The sequence below is a fragment of the Hemiscyllium ocellatum genome (genome assembly GCF_020745735.1).
Source record: "Hemiscyllium ocellatum isolate sHemOce1 chromosome 15 unlocalized genomic scaffold, sHemOce1.pat.X.cur. SUPER_15_unloc_23, whole genome shotgun sequence".
In the NCBI taxonomy this organism is placed as follows: Eukaryota; Metazoa; Chordata; class Chondrichthyes; order Orectolobiformes; family Hemiscylliidae; genus Hemiscyllium; species Hemiscyllium ocellatum.
Genome location: NW_026867460.1, coordinates 175,001 through 185,000, shown reverse-complemented (window position 1 = coordinate 185,000; position 10,000 = coordinate 175,001).

Sequence of the window (10,000 nt, the reverse complement as noted above, 5' to 3'; positions counted from 1 at the left end):
CATTTTTCGACACAAGCGCCTGAGGAGGGACGCCACCCCTCCCCTTTGCGTCAAGAGACCTCCCCACCGGCCTCTGACTGATTCTTAGAACGGACGGAAAGAGTCGGGCAAGCCTGTCAAAGCTTTGAGCGAATGTCAAAAGCTTTAGACTTCCGCGAACTCTCCGGCTTGCACTGAGACGCGAGGTCGATGTGCTAAGCACCACGGGGCCCCTTTCGCCTGCAGGTCCCGAGCCGCCAACATGTTCTTAGTATCGTGTTCTCCAATCCTGGGTGACGGGCACCGCAGGGAGGCAGAGCCATCGCACTTGCCGGGTGGCAGAGGAAGGACCGGACTATGTACAATAGCGGCCAACGACTCCCAGAGCCGGTTGTGCGGCGTCTGCTCTCAGCCTAAGAGGCTTCTGGGAGTGCTCAGGCAAGGGTCAGCCTGCACCCTTGCTGGCAGCACCCAGGGGAACCAGGACGCTTGCATCTCTCGCCTTCATTTTCGACACAAGCGCCTGAGGAGGGACGCCACCCCTCCCCTTGCGTCAAGAGACCTCCCCACCAGCCTCTGACTGATTCTTAGAACGGACGGAAAGAGTCGGGCAAGCCTGTCAAAGCTTTGAGCGAATGTCAAAAGCTTTAGACTTCCGCGAACTCTCCGGCTTGCACTGAGACGCGAGGTCGATGTGCTAAGCACCACGGGGCCCCTTTCGCCTGCAGGTCCCGAGCCGCCAACATGTTCTTAGTATCGTGTTCTCCAAACCTGGGTGACGGGCACCGCAGGGAGGCAGAGCCATCGCACTTGCCGGGTGGCAGAGGAAGGACCGGACTATGTACAATAGCGGCCAACGACTCCCAGAGCCGGTAGTGCGGCGTCTGCTCTCAGCCTAAGAGGCTTCTGGGAGTGCTCAGGCAAGGGTCAGCCTGCACCCTTGCTGGCAGCACCCAGGGGAACCAGGACGCTTGCATCTCTCGCCTTCATTTTCGACACAAACGCCTGAGGAGGGAAGCCAACCCTCCGGGTGTCAAGAGACCGTCCCCGCCCCGGCCTCCGACTGATTCTTAGAACGGACGGAAAGAGTCAGGCAAGCCTGTTAAGACTTCCGCGAACTCTCCGGCTTGCACTGAGACGCGAGGTCGATGTGCTCAGCACCACGGGGCCCCTTTCGCCTGCAGGTCCCGAGCCGCCAACATGTTCTAAGTATCGTGTTCTCCAAACCTGGGTGACGGGCACCGCAGGGAGGCAGAGCCATCGCACTTGCCGGGTGGCAGAGGAAGGACCGGACTATGTACAATAGCGGCCAACGACTCCCAGAGCCGGTAGTGCGGCGCCTGCTCTCAGCCTAAGAGGCTTTTGGGAGTGCTCAGGCAAGGGTCAGCCTGCACCCTTGCTGGCAGCACCCAGGGGAACCAGGACGCTTGCATCTCTCGCCTTCATTTTCGACACAAACGCCTGAGGAGGGAAGCCAACCCTCCGTGTGTCAAGAGACCGTCCCCGCCCCGGCCTCCGACTGATTCTTAGAACGGACGGAAAGAGTCAGGCAAGCCTGTTAAGACTTCCGCGAACTCTCCGGCTTGCACTGAGACGCGAGGTCGATGTGCTCAGCACCACGGGGCCCCCTTCGCCTGCAGGTCCCGAGCCGCCAACATGTTCTAAGTATCGTGTTCCCCAAACCTGGGTGACGAGCACCGCAGGGAGGCAGAGCCATCGCACTTGCCGGGTGGCAGAGGAAGGACCGGACTATGTACAATAGCGGCCAACGACTCCCAGAGCCGGTAGTGCGGCGCCTGCTCTCAGCTTAAGAGGCTTTTGGGAGTGCTCAGGCAAGGGTCAGCCTGCACCCTTGCTGGCAGCACCCAGGGGAACCAGGACGCTTGCATCTCTCGCCTTCATTTTCGACACAAACACCTGAGGAGGGAAGCCAACCCTCCGTGTGTCAAGAGACCGTCCCCGCCCCGGCCTCCGACTGATTCTTAGAACGGACGGAAAGAGTCAGGCAAGCCTGTCAAAGAATTGAGCAGATGTCAAAATCTTTTAAGACTTCCGCGAACTCTCCGGCTTGCACTGAGACCCGAGGTCGATGTGCTCAGCACCACGGGGCCCCTTTCGCCTGCAGGTCCCGAGCCGCCAACATGTTCTAAGTATCGTGTTCCCCAAACCTGGGTGACGAGCACCGCAGGGCGGCAGAGCCATCGCACTTGCCGGGTGGCAGAGGAAGGACCGGACTATGTACAATAGCGGCCAACCACTCCCAGAGCCGGTAGTGCGGCGTGCGAGGTCTGCTCTCAGCGGAAGAGGGTTTTGGGAATGCTCAGGCAAGGGCCAGCCTGCACCCTTCCTGGCCGCTCCCACGGGAACCAGGCTACTTGCAATCCTTTCCCCCAATAGCAAGTGCCTTTTGGAGGGACGGCCGGAGTCAACGTGGGGTTTGCCCGCCCTCCAAAGTGTCAAGAGACCGCCGCACAGGCCTCTGACTGATTCTTAGAACAGGCAGCAAGAGTTGGGTAAGTCTGTCGAAAATTTGACAAAGTGTCAAAAATTAGACTTCCGAGAGCTCTTGGGCATGCACACAGGCCTGTCATTCAAGTGCTCTGCCCGCGGAACCGTTTTTCGGATGCCTTTCAAAGTGGTCCCGCGCCGCCATTTTGTTCTAAAAATCGTGTTCCCAGAAATCTCCGGGTACCCCGCCAACCTCACTGTGTCACAATGTCAAGTGGCACTGAATGGGTCTGAATTTCAAATTCGACTGCTTCGCTCTGGAACTCGAACCCGGCAAAACCGTTTGGATTTTTCCCGGTCCAGACTTCCGCGGCAGACAAAGTTAAAGTTTTCGGGCTGCAGACTCAAAACGACATCTGGCCAACCGCCGGGCTCAATTCGCCCAGTTCCTCCGGCACTTCGGAACTCATGTTCGGCATGAGTTTTTGAATCTTTCCCGATGCTTCGGCATTTTCCTCCGCTGACACTTAGAATATTTTTCACACTTGGCCGAAAATTTTCTAAGTTTTTCTGGTTACTGATTTCTTCTTTTCGGGCATTTTTCTAAGTTTTCTTGGTTACTCATTTCTCATTTTCAAACATTTTTCTAAGTTTTTCTGGTTACTGATTTCTTCTTTTTGGGCATTTTTCTAAGTTTTCTTGGTTACTCATTTCTCATTTTCAAACATTTTTCTAAGTTTTTCTGGTTACTCATTTCTCATTTTCAAACATTTTTCTAAGTTTTTCTGGTTACTGATTTCTTCTTTTTGGGCATTTTTCTAAGTTTTCTTGGTTACTCATTTCTCATTTTCAAACATTTTTCTAAGTTTTTCTGGTTACTGATTTCTTCTTTTTGGGCATTTTTCTAAGTTTTCTTGGTTACTCATTTCTCATTTTCAAACATTTTTCTAAGTTTTCTTGGTTACTCATTTCTCATTTTCAAACATTTTTCTAAGTTTTTCTGGTTACTGATTTCTTCTTTTTGGGCATTTTTCTAAGTTTTCTTGGTTACTCATTTCTCATTTTCAAACATTTTTCTAAGTTTTTCTGGTTACTCATTTCTCATTTTCAAACATTTTTCTAAGTTTTTCTGGTTACTGATTTCTTCTTTTTGGGCATTTTTCTAAGTTTTCTTGGTTACTCATTTCTCATTTTCAAACATTTTTCTAAGTTTTTCTGGTTACTCATTTCTCATTTTCAAACATTTTTCTAAGTTTTTCTGGTTACTCATTTCTGCTTTTCCAACGTTTTACTAAGTTTTGCTGGTTACTGAGTTCACACTTTTAAACATTTTCGGGCATTTTTCTACGTTTTTCATGTTACTCATTTAGCACTTTCAGGCACTTTCCTATGCTTTCCTGCTTACTGATTTCACACTTTTAAGCATCTTCGGGCATGTTCCCTAAGTTTTGCAGTTCATTCGTTTGGGACAGTCAGGCAGCTTTCCTAAGCTTTCCTGGTAACCGAATTCACATTGTTGAGAACTTTGGAACCCTTCCCTAAGCTGTGCTGGTTACTCACTTTACCTCTTCAGACACTTGCCCCCGTTGTGACAGAGACCACTTCCCGACTCGGGAAATGCACCAAATTCGGCCTGAACTCAGAGGGCAGTCCCCCCTCGAAGGCGTGGAAGTCGGCAGAATCGCCGGGTCAAATCCGGCTGAGCTACCCGGCTTGGAAGCCTCAAAGTCGGTATGAGCTGTCAGGTTCACTCCCATCCCCGTTTGGACCACTTCCCGACTCGGGAAATTCACCAAATTCGGCCTGAACTCAGAGGACAGTCCCCCCTCGAAGGCGTGAAAGTCGGCAGAACCGCCGGATCAAATCCGGCTGAGCTACCCGGCCCCGAAGCCTCAAAGTCGGTAAGAGCTGTCAGGTTCACTCCCATCCCCGTTTGGACCACTTCCCGACTCGGGAAATTCACCAAATTCGGCCTGAACTTATACAACAGTCCCCCCTCGAAGGCGTGACAGTCGGCAGAACCGCCGGATCAAATCCGGTTGAGCTACCCGGCTTGGAAGCCCCAAAGTCGGTAAGAGCTGTCAGGTTCACTCCCATCCCCGTTTGGACCACTTCCCGACTCGGGAAATTCACCAAATTCGGCCTGAACTTATACAACAGTCCCCCCTCGAAGGCGTGACAGTCGCTAGAACCGCCGGATCAAATCCGGTTGAGCTACCCGGCTTGGAAGCCCCAAAGTCGGTAAGAGCTGTCAGGTTCACTCCCATCCCCGTTTGGACCACTTCCCGACTTAGGAAATTCACCAAATTCGGCCTGAACTTAGAGGAGAGTCCCCGCTCGAAGGCGTGGAAGTCGGCAGAATCGCCGGGTCAAATCCGACTGAGCTACCCGGCCCCGAAGCCTCAATGTCGGTAAGAGCTGTCAGGTTCACTCCCATCCCCGTTTGGACCACTTCCCGACTCGGGAAATTCACCAAATTCGGCCTGAACTTAGACAACAGTCCCCCCTCGAAGCCGTGGCAGTCGCTAGAACCGCCGGATCAAATCCGGTTGAGCTACCCGGCTTGGAAGCCCCAAAGTCGGTATGAGCTGTCAGGTTCACTCCCATCCCCGTTTGGACCACTTCCCGACTTAGGAAAATCACCAAATTCGGCCTGAACTCAGAGGGCAGGCCCCCCTCGAAGGCCAGGCATTCGGCAGAACCGCCGGGTCAAATCCGACTGTGCTACCCGGCCCCAAAGCCTCAAAGTTGGTATGAGCAGTTAGGTTCACTCCCATCCCCGTTTGGACCACTTCCCGACTTAGGAAATTCACCAAATTCGGCCTGAACTTAGAGGAGAGTCCCCGCTCGAAGGCGTGGAAGTCGGCAGAATCGCCGGGTCAAATCCGACTGAGCTACCCGGCCCCGAAGCCTCAATGTCGGTAAGAGCTGTCAGGTTCACTCCCATCCCCGTTTGGACCACTTCCCGACTCGGGAAATTCACCAAATTCGGCCTGAACTTAGACAACAGTCCCCCCTCGAAGCCGTGGCAGTCGCTAGAACCGCTGGATCAAATCCGGTTGAGCTACCCGGCTTGGAAGCCCCAAAGTCGGTATGAGCTGTCAGGTTCACTCCCATCCCCGTTTGGACCACTTCCCGACTTAGGAAAATCACCAAATTCGGCCTGAACTCAGAGGGCAGGCCCCCCTCGAAGGCCAGGCATTCGGCAGAACCGCCGGGTCAAATCCGACTGTGCTACCCGGCCCCAAAGCCTCAAAGTTGGTATGAGCAGTTAGGTTCACTCCCATCCCCGTTTGGACCACTTCCCGACTTAGGAAATTCACCAAATTCGGCCTGAACTTAGAGGAGAGTCCCCGCTCGAAGGCGTGGAAGTCGGCAGAATCGCCGGGTCAAATCCGACTGAGCTACCCGGCCCCGAAGCCTCAATGTCGGTAAGAGCTGTCAGGTTCACTCCCATCCCCGTTTGGACCACTTCCCGACTCGGGAAATTCACCAAATTCGGCCTGAACTTAGACAACAGTCCCCCCTCGAAGCCGTGGCAGTCGCTAGAACCGCTGGATCAAATCCGGTTGAGCTACCCGGCTTGGAAGCCCCAAAGTCGGTATGAGCTGTCAGGTTCACTCCCATCCCCGTTTGGACCACTTCCCGACTTAGGAAAATCACCAAATTCGGCCTGAACTCAGAGGGCAGGCCCCCCTCGAAGGCCAGGCATTCGGCAGAACCGCCGGGTCAAATCCGACTGTGCTACCCGGCCCCAAAGCCTCAAAGTTGGTATGAGCAGTTAGGTTCACTCCCAAACCCGTTGGGACCACTTCCCGACTTAGGAAATTCACCAAATCCGGCCTGAACTTAGACAACAGTCCCCCCTCGAAGGCGTGACAGTCGGTAGAACCGCCGGGTCAAATCCGGCTGAGCTACCCGATTTGGAAGCCTTCAACACAAAACCCATCCGGCAATGCCACTCAAAAAGGGCCCAAATTCAGAAACACCCCCTTCAATAGGTACCACTTCCTCGGAGACACTACCGGGACACGCTCCCCTCGGCGAAAATTAAGCCCCCACCACTAACTGAAGCCAACCGCAGCCCCAACTTCAACGGAGAAATCAGTAACCAATTCAAAAATGCACTTGGTTACTGATTTGTACTGCTTCAAAAATATTCTAAGTGTCGCTGGTTACTGATTTGTACTGCTCCAAAAATATTCTAAGTGTCACTGGTTACTGATTTGTACTGACTCAAAAATATTCTAAGTGTCGCTGGTTACTGATTTGTACTGACTGAAAAATATTCTAAGTGTCGCTGGTTACTGATTTGTACTGACTCAAAAATATTCTAAGTGTCAGTGGTTACTGATTTGTACTGCTCCAAAAATATTCTAAGTGTCGCTGGTTACTGATTTGTAATGCTCCAAAAATATTCTAAGTGTCGCTGGTTACTGATTTGTACTGCTTCAAAAATATTCTAAGTGTCAGCGGTTACTGATTTGTACTGCTTCAAAAATATTCTAAGTGTCGCTGGTTACTGATTTGTACTGCTTCAAAAATATTCTAAGTGTCAGTGGTTACTGATTTGTACTGCGTCAAAAATATTCTAAGTGTCGCTGGTTACTGATTTGTACTGCTCCAAAAATATTCTAAGTGTCGCTGGTTACTGATTTGTACTGCTTCAAAAATATTCTAAGTGTCGCTGGTTACTGATTTGTACTGCTTCAAAAATATTCTAAGTGTCAGTGGTTACTGATTTGTACTGCTTCAAAAATATTCTAAGTGTCGCTGGTTACTGATTTGTACTGCTTCAAAAATATTCTAAGTGTCAGTGGTTACTGATTTGTACTGCTTCAAAAATATTCTAAGTGTCGCTGGTTACTGATTTGTACTGCTTCAAAAATATTCTAAGTGTCAGTGGTTACTGATTTGTACTGCTCCAAAAATATTCTAAGTGTCGCTGGTTACTGATTTGTACTGCTTCAAAAATATTCTAAGTGTCAGTGGTTACTGATTTGTACTGCTCCAAAAATATTCTAAGTGTCGCTGGTTACTGATTTGTACTGCTTCAAAAATATTCTAAGTGTCAGCGGTTACTGATTTGTACTGCTTCAAAAATATTCTAAGTGTCAGTGGTTACTGATTTGTACTGCTTCAAAAATATTCTAAGTGTCGCTGGTTACTGATTTGTACTGCTTCAAAAATATTCTAAGTGTCAGTGGTTACTGATTTGTACTGCTCCAAAAATATTCTAAGTGTCGCTGGTTACTGATTTGTACTGCTTCAAAAATATTCTAAGTGTCAGTGGTTACTGATTTGTACTGCTTCAAAAATATTCTAAGTGTCGCTGGTTACTGATTTGTACTGCTTCAAAAATATTCTAAGTGTCAGTGGTTACTGATTTGTACTGCTTCAAAAATATTCTAAGTGTCGCTGGTTACTGATTTGTACTGCTACAAAAATATTCTAAGTGTCGCTGGTTACTGATTTGTACTGCTTCAAAAATATTCTAAGTGTCGCTGGTTACTGATTTGTACTGCTCCAAAAATATTCTAAGTGTCGCTGGTTACTGATTTGTACTGCTTCAAAAATATTCTAAGTGTCGCTGGTTACTGATTTGTACTGCTTCAAAAATATTCTAAGTGTCAGTGGTTACTGATTTGTACTGCTTCAAAAATATTCTAAGTGTCGCTGGTTACTGATTTGTACTGACTCAAAAATATTCTAAGTGGGGCTGGTTACTGATTTGTACTGCTCCAAAAATATTCTAAGTGTCGCTGGTTACTGATTTGTACTGCTTCAAAAATATTCTAAGTGTCAGCGGTTACTGATTTGTACTGCTTCAAAAATATTCTAAGTGTCAGTGGTTACTGATTTGTACTGCTTCAAAAATATTCTAAGTGTCGCCGGTTACTGATTTGTACTGCTTCAAAAATATTCTAAGTGTCAGTGGTTACTGATTTGTACTGCTTCAAAAATATTCTAAGTGTCGCCGGTTACTGATTTGTACTGCTTCAAAAATATTCTAAGTGTCAGTGGTTACTGATTTGTACTGCTCCAAAAATATTCTAAGTGTCGCTGGTTACTGATTTGTACTGCTTCAAAAATATTCTAAGTGTCAGCGGTTACTGATTTGTACTGCTTCAAAAATATTCTAAGTGTCAGTGGTTACTGATTTGTACTGCTTCAAAAATATTCTAAGTGTCGCTGGTTACTGATTTGTACTGCTTCAAAAATATTCTAAGTGTCAGTGGTTACTGATTTGTACTGCTTCAAAAATATTCTAAGTGTCGCTGGTTACTGATTTGTACTGCTCCAAAAATATTCTAAGTGTCGCTGGTTACTGATTTGTACTGCTTCAAAAATATTCTAAGTGTCGCTGGTTACTGATTTGTACTGCTTCAAAAATATTCTAAGTGTCAGTGGTTACTGATTTGTACTGCTTCAAAAATATTCTAAGTGTCGCTGGTTACTGATTTGTACTGATTCAAAAATATTCTAAGTGTCAGTGGTTACTGATTTGTACTGCTTCAACAATATTCTAAGTGTCGCTGGTTACTGATTTGTACTGCTTCAAAAATATTCTAAGTGTCAGTGGTTACTGATTTGTACTGCTTCAAAAATATTCTAAGTGTCGCTGGTTACTGATTTGTACTGCTCCAAAAATATTCTAAGTGTCGCTGGTTACTGATTTGTACTGCTTCAAAAATATTCTAAGTGTCGCTGGTTACTGATTTGTACTGCTCCAAAAATATTCTAAGTGTCGCTGGTTACTGATTTGTACTGCTTCAAAAATATTCTAAGTGTCGCTGGTTACTGATTTGTACTGCTTCAAAAATATTCTAAGTGTCTGTGGTTACTGATTTGTACTGCTTCAAAAATATTCTAAGTGTCGCTGGTTACTGATTTGTACTGACTCAAAAATATTCTAAGTGGGGCTGGTTACTGATTTGTACTGCTCCAAAAATATTCTAAGTGTCGCTGGTTACTGATTTGTACTGCTTCAAAAATATTCTAAGTGTCAGCGGTTACTGATTTGTACTGCTTCAAAAATATTCTAAGTGTCAGTGGTTACTGATTTGTACTGCTTCAAAAATATTCTAAGTGTCGCTGGTTACTGATTTGTACTGATTCAAAAATATTCTAAGTGTCAGTGGTTACTGATTTGTACTGCTTCAACAATATTCTAAGTGTCGCTGGTTACTGATTTGTACTGCTTCAAAAATATTCTAAGTGTCAGTGGTTACTGATTTGTACTGCTTCAAAAATATTCTAAGTGTCGCTGGTTACTGATTTGTACTGCTCCAAAAATATTCTAAGTGTCGCTGGTTACTGATTTGTACTGCTTCAAAAATATTCTAAGTGTCGCTGGTTACTGATTTGTACTGCTCCAAAAATATTCTAAGTGTCGCTGGTTACTGATTTGTACTGCTTCAAAAATATTCTAAGTGTCGCTGGTTACTGATTTGTACTGCTTCAAAAATATTCTAAGTGTCAGTGGTTACTGATTTGTACTGCTTCAAAAATATTCTAAGTGTCGCTGGTTACTGATTTGTACTGACTCAAAAATATTCTAAGTGGGGCTGGT